The 17,730-nt window shown below is 35.6% G+C and overlaps 4 non-coding genes across 4 annotated transcripts; all 4 read left to right on the top strand.

The window, feature by feature from the left end:
* The first annotated feature begins 7,250 nt into the window (after nucleotides 1-7,250).
* trnap-ugg (transfer RNA proline (anticodon UGG)) lies at nucleotides 7,251-7,323 on the top strand. Its single transcript has one exon. It is a non-coding gene; the product is annotated as a tRNA-Pro (tRNA).
* Nucleotides 7,324-9,941: 2,618 nt separating this feature from the next.
* trnap-ugg (transfer RNA proline (anticodon UGG)) lies at nucleotides 9,942-10,014 on the top strand. Its single transcript has one exon. It is a non-coding gene; the product is annotated as a tRNA-Pro (tRNA).
* A 2,616-nt stretch (nucleotides 10,015-12,630) lies between these two features.
* On the top strand, nucleotides 12,631-12,703 carry trnap-ugg (transfer RNA proline (anticodon UGG)). Its single transcript has one exon. It is a non-coding gene; the product is annotated as a tRNA-Pro (tRNA).
* Nucleotides 12,704-15,307: 2,604 nt separating this feature from the next.
* Nucleotides 15,308-15,380, top strand: trnaq-uug (transfer RNA glutamine (anticodon UUG)). Its single transcript has one exon. It is a non-coding gene; the product is annotated as a tRNA-Gln (tRNA).
* Nucleotides 15,381-17,730: the final 2,350 nt, after the last annotated feature.

Genomic DNA, 17,730 nt, shown 5'->3' with positions numbered 1-17,730 from the left:
CACTGCACAATTACAGGCCTGGCAATGGTCCTTGGATCTATACTAAGATATTCTTAACATTGCGGGCAGTAAAAGTGGACTTCTGCTTTATCAGTCAGATAAAAAAAATGTCTTATCCAAAAAACATTTTGTTTTTGGAACACATCCTAATGCTACAGTATTTAATAAATCCAGTATGTCTTTTAAAGCTACACCAGACAAGCCATGTCTCAAAGAAAATGCCAACAGCAGGGCCAGAAGCTGTCCCTTCGACAAGTCTAATCCACTGTACACAGCGCACTAAGAGATCTGATTTGCATTAAGAGATCACTTGGTATGCTACCAAAAAACAAAAACAGAATAAAGTCAGATATTCTTTATGGATTGTGCTTTTTCTAAGAGACCTCTATTCAATTATATGTTTGCAACTGATAATATTATAAATGAATTATAAATGGCATCACTACCTCCATGGCTTAATTTGGTTCCAAGTGGATAGTATTTTCATCCTCTTGTGTTATAGGTACATCATAGTCATCTCGTGCAATCTAAAAATGTACAAAAAACATCTCGGATTAATCATTTCTTACCACCAAGATATTTGCACTTAGCATCATTCTTGACTAAAAGGTCAAATATACTTAAATACTTACTGGGTCATTGTAGGCTAGAAATGCTGGCAATTCTCCATCACTAAACTCGTTTATGGCATCTTCTTCATCAGTAAGGACAAGATCCTCACCTGATGATCCATCCTGTGCAGCAGCAGTGCTCACAACTAATGTTGACATAGCACCAATAGGATGGATACAGGAGCTGGGAAATACATGTACAAATGCATTGATATGGAAATATTTTAAGAAAACTTTTACAGCTTTCTCAGAATTAGTTTTGATAATTAATTTCCACATAATTTGGGCCTTTAAAAAGGGTAGTCCAAAAAAATAAAATAAAAAAATTCTATTATAGTGAGCGACTCAGTACATCGATAATATACACTCACCTAAAGGATTATTAGGAACACCATACTAATACTGTGTTTGACCACCTTTCGCCTTCAGAACTGCCTTAATTCTACCTGGCATTGATTCAACAAGGTGCTGAAAGCATTCTTTAGAAATGTTGGCCCATATTGATAGGATAGCATCTTGCAGTTGATGGAGATTTGTGGGATGCACATCCAGGGCACGAAGCTCCCATTCCACCACATCCCAAAGATGCTCTATTGGGTTGAGATCTGGTGACTGTGGGGGCCAGTTTAGTACAGTGAACTCATTGTCATGTTCAAGAAACCAATTTGAAATGATTCGACCTTTGTGACATGGTGCATTATCCTGCTGGAAGTAGCCATGAGAGGATGGGTACATGGTGGTCATAAAGGGATGGACATGGTCGGAAACAATGCTCAGGTAGGCCGTGGCATTTAAACGATGCCCAATTGGCACTAAGGGGCCTAAAGTGTGCCAAGAAAACATCCCCCACACCATTACACCACCACCACCAACCTGCACAGTGGTAACAAGGCATAATGGATCCATGTTCTCATTCTGTTTACGCCAAATTCTGACTCTACCATCTGAATGTCTCAACAGAAATCGAGACTCATCAGTCCAGGCAACATTTTTCCAGTCTTCAACTGTCCAATTTTGGTGAGCTTGTGCAAATTGTAGCCTCTTTTTCCTATTTGTAGTGGAGATGAGTGGTACCCGGTGGGGTCTTCTGCTGTTGTAGCCCATCCGCCTCAAGGTTGTACGTGTTGTGGCTTCACAAATGCTTTGCTGCATACCTTGGTTGTATCGAGTGGTTATTTCAGTCAAAGTTGCTCTTCTATCAGCTTGAATCAGTCGGCCCATTCTCCTCTGACTTCTAGCATCAACAAGGCATTTTCGCCCACAGGAATGCCGCATACTGGATGTTTTTCCCTTTTCACACCATTCTTTGTAAACCCTAGAAATGGTTGTGCGTGAAAATCCCAGTAACTGAGCAGATTGTGAAATACTCAGACCGGCCCGTCTGGCACCAACAACCATGCCACGCTCAAAATTGCTTAAATCACCTTTCTTTCTCATTCAGACATTCAGTTTGCAGTTCAGGAGATTGTCTTGACCAGGACCACACCCCTAAATGCATTGAAGCAACTGCCATGTGATTGGTTGGTTAGATAATTGCATTAATGAGAAATTGAACAGGTGTTCCTAATAATCCTTTAGGTGAGTGTAGGCAACAGTTCATTACTTATTTTTCATACATAGATACAATTGCATTTGCCCAGATAGCAGTTTGGTCGACGTCGGCATATGGTTGGCATGGTTGTACAGCAGTATGGTCGGGGGGTGACGTAGAGCCGACGTCGGATTATGGTTGGCATGGTCGGACAGCAGTATGGACGGGAGGGGTGACGTATAGCTGACGTCGGATTATGGTTGGCATGGTCGGACTGCAGTATGGTCGGGGGGGGTGACGCTGACGTCGGATTATGGTTGGCATGGTCGGACAGCAGTAGGTCGGGGAGGTGGAGGATGACCGACGTCGGCATATGGTTGGCATGATCGGACTGCAGTTACGGTCGGCGAGATGGATCATGTCAGACTAAATGCCGACAGATACGATATCAGTGCAACTTGTTTTAATGCATTGACCTATATAGCTTTAAAATATCACACGTATGAATAATAATCATAGTAAATATGTTTGATTCTGTCAGAATGTGCAGCTTCAGTATTGAAAGCGCTCGAGCGTATGAGGCGCCGTTAGGGACATAATTCACCCCGTGGTACATACACTATACTGAGATGCATACACTACATACTGAGACGCATACCCTACATACTGAGAAGCGCATACACTACATACTGAGACGCATACACTACATACTGAGATGCATACAGTTTAATACATTTCTCATTAATAAAACACATTTTAATTAAAATAAATATTAACAGACCAATACTCAAACTGATTTACTCATTCCAGCCATTCATAATAAATGGTTTATGATGACACGATGACACTTTCAGTCCTCCGCAGTTTCAGCAACGAGAATCTGCCTGGTCACTGTCCTCTGAACACAAACGTGTCATTTCCAATAAGCTGCTTTCATTAATTCGCTTCTAAAACAGATCAAACCGGGGTCAATGTCAAGATACACATTTTAAACGCCTATACAGAACATTGAAATAGAAATCCTTACAATGATATAACAACCATTGATAATTACAAAAATCCCTACTTCCTATACTCTTGTGCTACACATTTTAACACATTAAGGGTTTAAAAATCCACTATATAATGATTTTTTCGCTTCTAAAATGAGATCATATAGGAATAAATACATACTGTGCTAATTGGACACAAAACCAATTATTTTCCAGCATTGTTTCATTTAATTTCTTAACATCAAAATAATGTCCACTAGGTCCTGGTTGTTGTGTCCTCTGACTCCAGCAACTAGATACATCGAAATAAAAAAACTCAGCTTGAATACCAGGTTATTTATTAACATCCAAAACACTGAACAGCTACTTAAAGAAACCATCAGAGTAATGTCTGATATTTTCACAGAACTAGTTACAATTTGGGTAATTTTACAAATTAAACATGCACTGTAATACCCGATAAGTTAATTGAACTTAAAAAAATAGTTGAAACTGATTACATCACAAATTTTAAGTAACACTAATTCAATTTTATAAGTTAAAGCAACATTCTTTATTAAGTAGCTTTAAACAGGTAACTTTTAGTGACACTAACTAATTATTTTAATTAAATAAGCATTCTTTATTAAGTTGCTTTTAATAAGTGATTGTAAGTGACACTTACTTAATTTGATCATTTAAAGAAACCTTCTTGATTAAGTAATTTTTACTAGGTATGTTGTGTTCATAGTACAAATTAAAATTAAGTACAGGTAAAACATTTTTATTACCTTTATTAAAAAGCATTTAATTTCTCATTAACAAATTGTCCACCATGTTTACTTGGTTTTAAAATTAAATTAAGATGTACAAACTAATGCATTAAGTAACCAACTCAAAATTGCTATACACATTTTGAAAAAAAAAACAAAACAGGTCAACACAATTTAAATGCAAGTTACTCTTTTATTAAGTTAACATAAAACATTAGCCAAAAATCACCTATAAAAATTGTTTCGCAAAATATATTCAAAAAGTGCAAGGGCCTTAAAAAAGAATGGCAAGTGGGGGAGGAGCCGTGATTACTGATGGGCCTTTAAAAGCTGGGCCTCTTCAAGGCCGAGGCACATGTCCAGACGTGCCCCATCAGAAATCATGGCTCCTCCCCCGACACAAGAACTGCAGACAAGGAGAGCAGGCCGTAACTCACAAACAAAGATACTGTAAACAGTATGGCAAAGTGTCCGTCATACTGTTCGGCACAGACTGCTAACGGGATGCAAATTAAACATGCCTTTTGAAGAACAATGTGCCTTTTGAAGAACATAACATTTTTGCTGAGTTTGACATTGGAAATATAAGCTCTCTGTAGAGTTGTGTATGTTTACTCTGCTGGTCTTTTGTCTGACCATACATAATCTACCTAGCTTCACACAAGGCTATTCATACATCTTGATATATCTTTTTAATGGAAAAAAATAGTTCATTACTAATGAAACTAATGCAAGGCAAGATGGGGGTAAAAAACAATAATTATTGTGATGGATTGCATTTCTGTGGCATCTGTCATCTGATCTCAGACATGTCTAACCCAGCTCCAATATGATGCACACATTAGGATGACATCTATACAGTACAAACATGCCATCATTCAACTTCACTAGGAGGACATTCAAACTTTAAGCTGAACAAAATCTTCAAAACACATCTGTCAAATAATAATCAGAGGAAAAAAAAAAAGTGTAAGTAATCACAGTACTGTATCTACACGTGGCAGTGAGCATGCATGATGAATTAAAACAGACATACATTAACAAACTGTAGCTTGTCTAGTAATGACATAAAAATCATAGCAGTGTCTTGTAATATTATTATTATTATTATTATTATTATTATTATTATTATTATTATTATTATTATTACTGTGATTATTATGATGATGATGATGATGGCTATGGCTTCCTCACTTCAAGATTCATTGACTGCAAAGGATTTCCAACCAAGTATTGAAACTCACAATATAATTCATGATAATGTTACTTTGTCCAAATACCTTTGAGACCCTAAAGTTGGGGGGAACACATATAAAAATGGATGTAAGTACACTCAAATGAAAGATGAAAGACTACACTTCAAGCACATTTTGATTGTTTCCTTTGAAATCCATTGTGGTGTTGTACAGAGCCAAAATGATGACAATCGTGTCACTGTCCAAATATGTATGGACCTAACTGTAGGTATGTTTTTCTTTTTAAAATATATTTTCTTTTTCTTTAATGTTTATACTTTTAAATGTACAATCAGTATCCTGTATTATGTTTTGTACTTAATCTATGTTACTTTCAGTCCTTTGCTGTAAATGCTTTGGCAATACTTGCATAACATCGCCATGCCAATAAAGCCCTTCTGAATTGAATTTGACAAAACCGTACGAAATTATAATAATATTTGTTGTCAATGTAAAAATATGACTAAATAAACGATTAGTGTTACGATGATTATGATGCAGCTGTGTTGATTATTATTCTGGACTGACAACTGAAAGGTTCTTGTTTCAAAATCCTGTGTAGAGCACACTGTTACCAGTTTGGGCGTTTTGTTCCATATCACCCAGTGAGACCATGCTAATATAATTTGCATAACATGCCGTACATATTGGGACAATGTAATCATTTCACAATAGTTGGTTATTAAGAAAAAGTAGAATAAAACATACAGCCCTTTACATTCATTAAAAATACTAGTATTGTTATTGTTATAATCAGGCCTTATGATAACAAATAATAATCAGAGGAAAAATAAATAAATGTGTAAGTAATCACAGTACTGTGTCTACACGTGGCAGTGAGCATGCATGATGAATTAAAACAGACATACATTAACAAACTGTAGCTTGTCTAATAATGACATAAAAATCATAGCAGTGTCTTGTAATATTATAATTATTATTATTATTATTATTATTATTATTATTACTACTGTGATGATGATGATGATGATGATGACTATTATTATTATTATAGCAGACAGGTATGAGATGGCTTGGTAGTACACCAAGTAAAAAATAAGTTCAACACCATATATAATTTTTTTAAAGATAATAAACATATTATCAAATAGTAGCCTAATATTCATTGTGGTACTAATCTGAAAATGCAAACAAAAACAACATAACTTTACACAAAGCATACCACACTTATGTGAAGTGTGATAAGAACTGGCTTTCTCGTAATCCGGTTGTTTTTATTTTACTCCTGGAATTAAAAACTCTTGTTGCAATTCTTTAGATGTGTTTTTCTTTTCCACCAGACCGTTTTGTAACAAATTCTGTATCCTCCTCCATGTTCAAGAACAGATCGTAATGAAGTAGAAAGCGTCAACACGTGTGGAAAGTCAATGAATGAGTCTACAGCGCGCATGTCATGTAAATAAGACTACAAACAAAATGGCGATTTTACTAAAGCTTAATGGAAGACACCATGTTACATGTAGCTTTATCGCTAACGGTGAAAAATAAACGTCACTTCCATAACATTTCCACAAACTTCAGAAAAGAGTATTTCATTGCTATGTAGAAACGTATGCTTCTTATGAATGTATTAGAAACAGGGAAAGGGAAATAAGTAAGAATTCCTTATTTTCTGAGATCCAGGAAACAGACAAGGAAGTAGTAGCCATTACTTATTTCTTCTTGGATCTAGAAAGAGAAAAAATACTTATTTCATAAAAAAAAGCAGGCAAACTGAAAAAGTAAGCAACAAGGAAACATAGAAATCAGTAACCATCATGGAATTTCGAAAACTGGGAAACAGAAATAAGGAATAAGTAACCATTTCTTATTTTTTGGGAAACTGTGCTTCAGAAATAATAAACTATGTACTTGTTTTTGGTGAAAATCTGGAAACAGGAATAAGTGTCTATTACTTATTTCGTGTAAAACAGGAAGAAATATAAAAATTTATAATCAGTACTTATTTAAAAAAATGAAAATAAGGAATGAGAAACCATTACTTATTGTTCGAAAGTCATCAATCAGACATAAAAAATAACATATGTACATAACTAAGGATTCATTCAGGTCGGCGTGGTTCATTCGCCTTCCTGAAACAGCAAGGGCCAGGGCCTTCCTACGGCCTTGACTGCGTGGCCTAATGGTTAAGGTGTCTGATTTGGGATCAGAAGATTGAGGGTTTGAGTCCCTTCGCGGTTGTCTTTTTTGTTACGTTGGAGAAGCGGTGACTCCCTCCTTCCTGCAGAAGTTAGCAAGGGCCAGCTGGTGTTCTAATGCTTCAGATGGCAGCGCCTTGTGTTTGATAACCTTACTGAAAACAGGCAATGCCTTGTGAAGGGGTGTTTCTTCCCCAGGGAAAGAATTCTTCTGTCGTCCACCCCAGTGTTTTTCCGTTGTCTTCCGGCCTTTTGGTGTTCCTGAGCTCACCGGTGCATTCTTTCTTTTGAAGAATGTACTAAATAGTTGATTTGGCCACACCTAATGTTTTTGCTATATCTCTGATTGGTTTGTTTTGATTTCTAAGGGAAAACTGAAGACAAAACAGCACAAGAACAAGCAGGAACTAAAGACAGCTGCAGTACAGGCCTTGCACAGCATCACCAGGGACTAAACCCAGCATCTGGTGATGGCTATGGCTTCCTCACTTCAAGATTCATTGATTGCAAAGGATTTCCAACCAAGTATTGAAACTCACAATATAATTCATGATTATGTTACTTTGTCCATAAACTTTTGAGACCCTAAAGTTGGGGGGAACACATATAAAAATGGATGTAAGTACCCTCAAATGAAAGATGAAAGACTACACTTCAAGCACATTTTGATTGTTTCCTTTGAAATCCATTGTGGTGTTGTACAGAGCCAAAATGATGACAATCGTGTCACTGTCCAAATATGTATGGACCTAACTGTAGGTATGTTTTTCTTTTTAAAATATATTTTCTTTTTCTTTTAATGTTTATTCTTTTAAATGTACAATCAGTATCCTGTATTATGTTTTGTACTTAATCTATGTTACTTTCAGTCCTTTGCTGTAAATGCATTGGCAATACTTGCATAACCTCACCATGCCAATAAAGCCCTTCTGAATTAGAATTTGACAAAACCGTACGAAATTATAATAATATTTGTTGTCAATGTAAATATATGACTAAATAAACGAATAGTGTTACGATGATTATGATGCAGCTGTGTTGATTATTATTCTGGACTGACAACTGAAAGGTTCTTGTTTCAAAATCCTGTGTAGAGCACACTGTTACCAGATTGGGCGTTTTGTTCCATATCACCCAGTGAGACCATGCTAATATAATTTGCATAACATGCCGTACATATTGGGACAATGTAATCATTTCACAATAATTGGTTATTAAGAAAAAGTAGAAAAAAACCAACAGCCCTTTACATTCATTAAAAATACTAGTATTGTTATTGTTATAATCAGGCCTTATGATAACAAATAATAATCAGAGGAAAAATAAATAAATGTGTAAGTAATCACAGTACTGTGTCTACACGTGGCAGTGAGCATGCATGATGAATTAAAACAGACATACATTAACAAACTGTAGCTTGTCTAATAATGACATAAAAATCATAACTGTTTCTTGTTATATTATAATAATAATAATAATAATTATTATTATTATTATTACTTCTGTGATGATGATGATGATGATGATGACTATTATTATTATTATAGCAGACAGGTATGAGATGGCTTGGTAGTACACCAAGTAAAAAATAAGTTCAACACCATATATAATTTTTTTAAAGATAATAAACATATTATCAAATAGTAGCCTAATATTCATTGTGGTACTAATCTGAAAATGCAAACGAAAACAACATAACTTTACACAAAGCATACCACACTTACGTGAAGTGTGATAGAACTGTCTTTCTCGTAATCCGGTTGTTTTTATTTTACTCCTGGAATTAAAAACTCTTGTTGCAATTCTTTAGATGTGTTTTTTTTTTCCACCAGACCGTTTTGTAACAAATTCTGTATCCTCCTCCATGTTCAAGAACAGATCGTAATGAAGTAGAAAGCGTCAACACGTGTGGAAAGTCAATGAATGAGTCTACAGCGCCTCATGTCATGTAAATAAGACTACAAACAAAATGGCGATTTTACTAAAGCTTAATGGAAGACACCATGTTACATGTAGCTTTATCGCTAACGGTGAAAAATAAACGTCACTTCCATAACATTTCCACAAACTTCAGAAAAGAGTATTTCATTGCTATGTAGAAACGTATGCTTCTTATGAATGTATTAGAAACAGGGAAAGGGAAATAAGTAAGAATTCCTTATTTTCTGAGATCCAGGAAACAGACAAGGAAGTAGTAGCCATTACTTATTTCTTCTTGGATCTAGAAAGAGAAAAAATACTTATTTCATAAAAAAAAGCAGGCAAACTGAAAAAGTAAGCAACAAGGAAACATAGAAATCAGTAACCATCATGGAATTTCGAAAACTGGGAAACAGAAATAAGGAATAAGTAACCATTTCTTATTTTTTGGGAAACTGTGCTTCAGAAATAATAAACTATGTACTTGTTTTTGGTGAAAATATGAAAACAGGAATAAGTGTCTATTACTTATTTCGTGTAAAACAGGAAGAAATATAAAAATTTATAATCAGTACTTATTTAAAAAAATGAAAATAAGGAATGAGAAACCATTACTTATTGTTCGAAAGTCATCAATCAGACATAAAAAATAACATATGTACATAACTAAGGATTCATTCAGGTCGGCGTGGTTCATTCGCCTTCCTGAAACAGCAAGGGCCAGGGCCCTCCTCCGGCCTTGACTGCGTGGCCTAATGGTTAAGGTGTCTGATTTGGGATCAGAAGATTGAGGGTTTGAGTCCCTTCGCGGTTGTCTTTTTTGTTACGTTGGAGAAGCGGTGTCTCCCTCCTTCCTGCAGAAGTTAGCAAGGGCCAGCTGGTGTTCTAATGCTTCAGATGGCAGCGCCTTGTGTTTGATAACCTTACTGAAAACAGGCAATGCCTTGTGAAGGGGTGTTTCTTCCCCAGGGAAAGAATTCTTCTGTCGTCCACCCCAGTGTTTTTCCGTTGTCTTCCGGCCTTTTGGTGTTCCTGAGCTCACCGGTGCATTCTTTCTTTTGAAGAATGTACTAAATAGTTGATTTGGCCACACCTAATGTTTTTGCTATATCTCTGATTGGTTTGTTTTGATTTCTAAGGGAAAACTGAAGACAAAACAGCACAAGAACAAGCAGGAACTAAAGACAGCTGCAGTACAGGCCTTGCACAGCATCACCAGGGACTAAACCCAGCATCTGGTGATGGCTATGGCTTCCTCACTTCAAGATTCATTGATTGCAAAGGATTTCCAACCAAGTATTGAAACTCACAATATAATTCATGATTATGTTACTTTGTCCATATACTTTTGAGACCCTAAAGTTGGGGGGAACACATATAAAAATGGATGTAAGTACCCTCAAATGAAGATGAAAGACTACACTTCAAGCACATTTTGATTGTTTCCTTTGAAATCCATTGTGGTGTTGTACAGAGCCAAAATGATGACAATCGTGTCACTGTCCAAATATGTATGGACCTAACTGTAGGTATGTTTTTCTTTTTAAAATATATTTTCTTTTTCTTTTAATGTTTATTCTTTTAAATGTACAATCAGTATCCTGTATTATGTTTTGTACTTAATCTATGTTACTTTCAGTCCTTTGCTGTAAATGCATTGGCAATACTTGCATAACCTCACCATGCCAATAAAGCCCTTCTGAATTAGAATTTGACAAAACCGTACGAAATTATAATAATATTTGTTGTCAATGTAAATATATGACTAAATAAACGAATAGTGTTACGATGATTATGATGCAGCTGTGTTGATTATTATTCTGGACTGACAACTGAAAGGTTCTTGTTTCAAAATCCTGTGTAGAGCACACTGTTACCAGATTGGGCGTTTTGTTCCATATCACCCAGTGAGACCATGCTAATATAATTTGCATAACATGCCGTACATATTGGGACAATGTAATCATTTCACAATAATTGGTTATTAAGAAAAAGTAGAAAAAAACCAACAGCCCTTTAGATTCATTAAAAATACTAGTATTGTTATTATTATAATCAGGCCTTATGATAACAAATAATAATCAGAGGAAAAATAAATAAATGTGTAAGTAATCACAGTACTGTGTCTACACGTGGCAGTGAGCATGCATGATGAATTAAAACAGACATACATTAACAAACTGTAGCTTGTCTAATAATGACATAAAAATCATAGCAGTGTCTTGTAATATTATAATAATTATTATTATTATTATTATTATTATTATTATTACTACTGTGATGATGATGATGATGATGACTATTATTATTATTATAGCAGACAGGTATGAGATGGCTTTGTAGTACACCAAGTAAAAAATAAGTTCAACACCATATATATTTTTTTTAACGATAATAAACATATTATCAAATAGTAGCCTAATTTTCATTGTGGTACTAATCTGAAAATGCAAACAAAAACAACATAACTTTACACAAAGCATACCACAATTACGTGAAGTGTGATAAGAACTGGCTTTCTCGTAATCCGGTTGTTTTTATTTTACTCCTGGAATTAAAAACTCTTGTTGCAATTCTTTAGATGTGTTTTTTTTTTCCACCAGACCGTTTTGTAACAAATTCTGTATCCTCCTCCATGTTCAAGAACAGATCGTAATGAAGTAGAAAGCGTCAACACGTGTGGAAAGTCAATGAATGAGTCTACAGCGCGCATGTCATGTAAATAAGACTACAAACAAAATGGCGATTTTACTAAAGCTTAATGGAAGACACCAAGTTACATGTAGCTTTATCGCTAACGGTGAAAAATAAACGTCACTTCCATAACATTTTCACAAACTTCAGAAAAGAGTATTTCATTGCTATGTAGAAACGTATGCTTCTTATGAATGTATTAGAAACAGGGAAAGGGAAATAAGTAAGAATTCCTTATTTTCTGAGATCCAGGAAACAGACAAGGAAGTAGTAGCCATTACTTATTTCTTCTTGGATCTAGAAAGAGAAAAAATACTTATTTCATAAAAAAAGCAGGCAAACTGAAAAAGTAAGCAACAAGGAAACATAGAAATCAGTAACCATCATGGAATTTCGAAAACTGGGAAACAGAAATAAGGAATAAGTAACCATTTCTTATTTTTTGGGAAACTGTGCTTCAGAAATAATAAACTATGTACTTGTTTTTGGTGAAAATCTGGAAACAGGAATAAGTGTCTATTACTTATTTCGTGTAAAACAGGAAGAAATATAACATTTTTTAATCATTACTTATTTAAAAAAATGAAAATAAGGAATGAGAAACCATTACTTATTGTTCGAAAGTCATCAATCAGACATAAAAAATAACATATGTACATAACTAAGGATTCATTCAGGTCGGCGTGGTGCATTCGCCTTCCTGAAACAGCAAGGGCCGGGGCCCTCCTCCGGCCGTGACTGCGTGGCCTAATGGTTAAGGCGTCTGACTTGGGATCAGAAGATTGAGGGTTTGAGTCCCTTCGCGGTTGTCTTTGTGTTATGTTGGAGAAGCGGTGTCTCCCTCCTTCCTGCAGAAGTTAACAAGGGCCAGCTGGTGTTCTAATGCTTCAGATGGCAGCACCTTGTGTTTGATAACCTTACTGAAAACAGGCAATGCCTTGTGAAGGGGTGTTTCTTCCCCAGGGAAAGAATTCTTCTGTCGTCCACCCCAGTGTTTTTCCGTTGTCTTCCGGCCTTTTGGTGTTCCTGAGCTCACCAGTGCGTTCTTTCTTTTGAAGAATGTACTAAATAGTTGATTTGGCCACACCTAATGTTTTTGCTATATCTCTGATTGGTTTGTTTTGATTTCAAAGGGAAAACTGAAGACAAAACAGCACAAGAACAAGCAGGAACTAAAGACAGCTGCAGTACAGGCCTTGCACAACATCACCAGGGACTAAACCCAGCATCTGGTGATGGCTATGGCTTCCTCACTTCAAGATTCATTGACTGCAAAGGATTTCCAACCAAGTATTGAAACTCACAATATAATTCATGATAATGTTACTTTGTCCAAATACTTTTGAGACCCTAAAGTTGGGGGGGAACACATATAAAAATGGATGTAAGTACCCTCAAATGAAAGATGAAAGACTACACTTCAAGAACATTTTGATTGTTTCCTTTGAAATCCATTGTGGTGTTGTACAGAGCCAAAATGATGACAATCGTGTCACTGTCCAAATATGTATGGACCTAACTGTAGGTATGTTTCTCTTTTTAAAATATATTTTCTTTTTCTTTTAATGTTTATTCTTTTAAATGTACAATCAGTATCCTGTATTATGTTTTGTACTTAATCTATGTTACTTTCAGTCATTTGCTGTAAATGCATTGGCAATACTTGCTTAACCTCACCATGCCAATAAAGCCCTTCTGAATTAGAATTTGACAAAACCGTACGAAATTATAATAATATTTGTTGTCAATGTAAATATATGACTAAATAAACGATTAGTGTTACGATGATTATGATGCAGCTGTGTTGATTATTATTCTGGACTGACAACTGAAAGGTTCTTGTTTCAAAATCCTGTGTAGAGCACACTGTTACCAGATTGGGCGTTTTGTTCCATATCACCCAGTGAGACCATGCTAATATAATTTGCATAACATGCCGTACATATTGGGACAATGTAATCATTTCACAATAATTGGTTATTAAGAAAAAGTAGAAAAAAACCAACAGCCCTTTACATTCATTAAAAATACTAGTATTGTTATTGTTATAATCAGGCCTTATGATAACAAATAATAATCAGAGGAAAAATAAATAAATGTGTAAGTAATCACAGTACTGTGTCTACACGTGGCAGTGAGCATGCATGATGAATTAAAACAGACATACATTAACAAACTGTAGCTTGTCTAATAATGACATAAAAATCATAGCAGTGTCTTGTAATATTATTATTATTATTATTACTACTGTGATGATGATGATGATGATGATGATGATGATGACTATTATTATTATTATAGCAGACAGGTATGAGATGGCTTTGTAGTACACCAAGTAAAAAATAAGTTCAACACCATATATAATTTTTTTAAGAAAATAAACATATTATCAAATAGTAGCCTAATATTCATTGTGGTACTAATCTGAAAATGCAAACAAAAACAACATAACTTTACATAAAGCATACCACACTTACGTGAAGTGTGATAAGAACTGGCTTTCTCGTAATCCGGTTGTTTTTATTTTACTCCTGGAATTAAAAACTCTTGTTGCAATTCTTTAGATGTGTTTTTTTTTTCCACCAGACCATTTTGTAACAAATTCTGTATCCTCCTCCATGTTCAAGAACAGATCGTAATGAAGTAGAAAGCGTCAACACGTGTGGAAAGTCAATGAATGAGTCTACAGCGCGCATGTCATGTAAATAAGACTACAAACAAAATGGCGATTTTACTAAAGCTTAATGGAAGACACCATGTTACATGTAGCTTTATCGCTAATGGTGAAAAATAAATGTCACTTCCATAACATTTCCACAAACTTCAGAAAAGAGTATTTCATTGCTATGTAGAAACGTATGCTTCTTATGAATGTATTAGAAACAGGGAAAGGGAAATAAGTAAGAATTCCTTATTTTCTGAGATCCAGGAAACAGACAAGGAAGTAGTAGCCATTACTTATTTCTTCTTGGATCTAGAAAGAGAAAAAATACTTATTTCATAAAAAAAGCAGGCAAACTGAAAAAGTAAGCAACAAGGAAACATAGAAATCAGTAACCATCATGGAATTTCGAAAACTGGGAAACAGAAATAAGGAATAAGTAACCATTTCTTATTTTTTGGGAAACTGTGCTTCAGAAATAATAAACTATGTACTTGTTTTTGGTGAAAATCTGGAAACAGGAATAAGTGTCTATTACTTATTTCATGTAAAACAGGAAGAAATATAAAAATTTATAATCATTACTTATTTAAAAAAATGAAAATAAGGAATGAGAAACCATTACTTATTGTTCGAAAGTCATCAATCAGACATAAAAAATAACATATGTACATAACTAAGGATTCATTCAGGTCGGCATGGTGCATTCGCCTTCCTGAAACAGCAAGGGCCGGGGCCCTCCTCCGGCCGTGACTGCGTGGCCTAATGGTTAAGGCGTCTGACTTTGGATCAGAAGATTGAGGGTTTGAGTCCCTTCACGGTCATCTTCGTGTTATGTTGGAGAAGCGGTGTCTCCCTCCTTCCTGCAGAAGTTAGCAAGGGCCAGCTGGTGTTCTAATGCTTCAGATGGCAGCGCCTTGTGTTTGATAACCTTACTGAAAACAGGCAATGCCTTGTGAAGGGGTGTTTCTTCCCCAGGGAAAGAATTCTTCTGTCGTCCACCCCAGTGTTTTTCCGTTGTCTTCCGGCCTTTTGGTGTTCCTGAGCTCACCAGTGCGTTCTTTCTTTTGAAGAATGTACTAAATAGTTGATTTGGCCACACCTAATGTTTTTGCTATATCTCTGATTGGTTTGTTTTGATTTCAAAGGGAAAACTGAAGACAAAACAGCACAAGAACAAGCAGGAACTAAAGACAGCTGCAGTACAGGCCTTGCACAACATCACCAGGGACTAAACCCAGCATCTGGTGATGGCTATGGCTTCCTCACTTCAAGATTCATTAACTGCAAAGGATTTCCAACCAAGTATTGAAACTCACAATATAATTCATGATAATGTTACTTTGTCCAAATACTTTTGAGACCCTAAAGTTGGGGGGGAACACATATAAAAATGGATGTAAGTACCCTCAAATGAAAGATGAAAGACTACACTTCAAGCACATTTTGATTATATCCTTTGAAATCCATTGTGGTGTTGTACAGAGCCAAAATGATGACAATCGTGTCACTGTCCAAATATGTATGGACCTAACTGTAGGTATGTTTCTCTTTTTAAAATATATTTTCTTTTTCTTTTAATGTTTATTCTTTTAAATGTACAATCAGTATCCTGTATTATGTTTTGTACTTAATCTATGTTACTTTCAGTCCTTTGCTGTAAATGCATTGGCAATACTTGCATAACCTCGCCATGCCAATAAAGCCCTTCTGAATTAGAATTTGACAAAACCGTACGAAATTAAAGTAATATTTGTTGTCAATGTAAATATATGACTAAATAAACTATTAGTGTTACGATGATTATGATGCAGCTGTGTTGATTATTATTCTGGACTGACAACTGAAAGGTTCTTGTTTCAAAATCCTGTGTAGAGCACACTGTTACCAGATTGGGCGTTTTGTTCCATATCACCCAGTGAGACCATGCTAATATAATTTGCATAACATGCCGTACATATTGGGACAATGTAATAATTTCACAATAGTTGGTTATTAAGAAAAAGTAGAAAAAAACCAACAGCCCTTTACATTCATTAAAAATACTTGTAGATTTGTAGAATATACAATGTTTATAAATCAAAACGCAACAAATATATGTACAATACAGTTTACAAACTGAATTTGTAAAAATAACATTTTGCTGACTTTTGTATTTTCTAAGAAGCAACAAAATGTATGTGTTATGTAGGTATTAACTAGGGTTTGATTTTTATGACCTGGGGCTGGATGAAATATAATTTGAGATGCACTGTAAAAGCTCCAGGAAATTGCAACTGGCCACTGCACCTTCCATAAGAGAGCTCAAACATTTGGTAATGCATTGGTTGCCTCACAGACACTCTTTCCCTGGTTTGCCCATCTGGCGCATGGTGTTGGCCACATGGGCAAAGGGGGGATGTGTGCATTAGTCTTAAATTGGTTTGCCCCAGGTTTTATAGTAACAGCTTAGCAATATTGTAGAACTTGCCACATTTGTCAAGCTCATAATCCTGCAAAAGTTCATATGCAAATAGATTGTGTTCAAAAGCTTAAATGTTGTGGATATGAATATATACTTGTAATTATGTATAGGTGTTCTAAATGGGTTGAAGCCTATCCCGTAGGAAGGCTGAAGTAGTAACAGTAGCAAAAATACTGTAAAGGGATGTATATGTAGATTTCGCATTCCAGGGAAATTTCCAGCGATAGGAACACTCACTTCACTGGGACAATAGTGCAGGAACTATGCAAAGTCCTGTGAGGTAAAAAACATTTTCACTGCCCATCACTCTCAGTCAGCTGGAGCAGTGGAGAGACAAAATGGGATATTAAAGAATAAGCTGGCTAAAATATGCAAACAAACAGGACTCAAACGTCCAGGTGCCCTACCTATAGCCCTAATGACAATGAGATCGTCAGCAAATTTAAAAAAAACTGGTCTTCCTTCGTGTGAGATTATTATGGGATGATTTATGAGACTTTCCGTCACTCCTTCATTGTCTGTAAGGGAAATGGACATCCATTTGATGGATGATGCTATGTTGTCTTTCCATATGGGACTAACACGTGCATTCGAAGCTGTCCATTCACAGGTGAAAGCCGCCCAGACTGAACCATCCAAGCAGGATTGCCGCCCCTTCCAGCAAGGTGACGATGTGTATATCAAAGCACACAAGAGAAAGTCCTCCCAAC

This window comes from Amia ocellicauda, chromosome 14, assembly GCF_036373705.1.
Source record: "Amia ocellicauda isolate fAmiCal2 chromosome 14, fAmiCal2.hap1, whole genome shotgun sequence".
Taxonomy (NCBI): Eukaryota; Metazoa; Chordata; class Actinopteri; order Amiiformes; family Amiidae; genus Amia; species Amia ocellicauda.
Note: the sequence above shows the minus strand (reverse complement) of the source record. Positions and strands in the feature narration are given on the sequence as shown.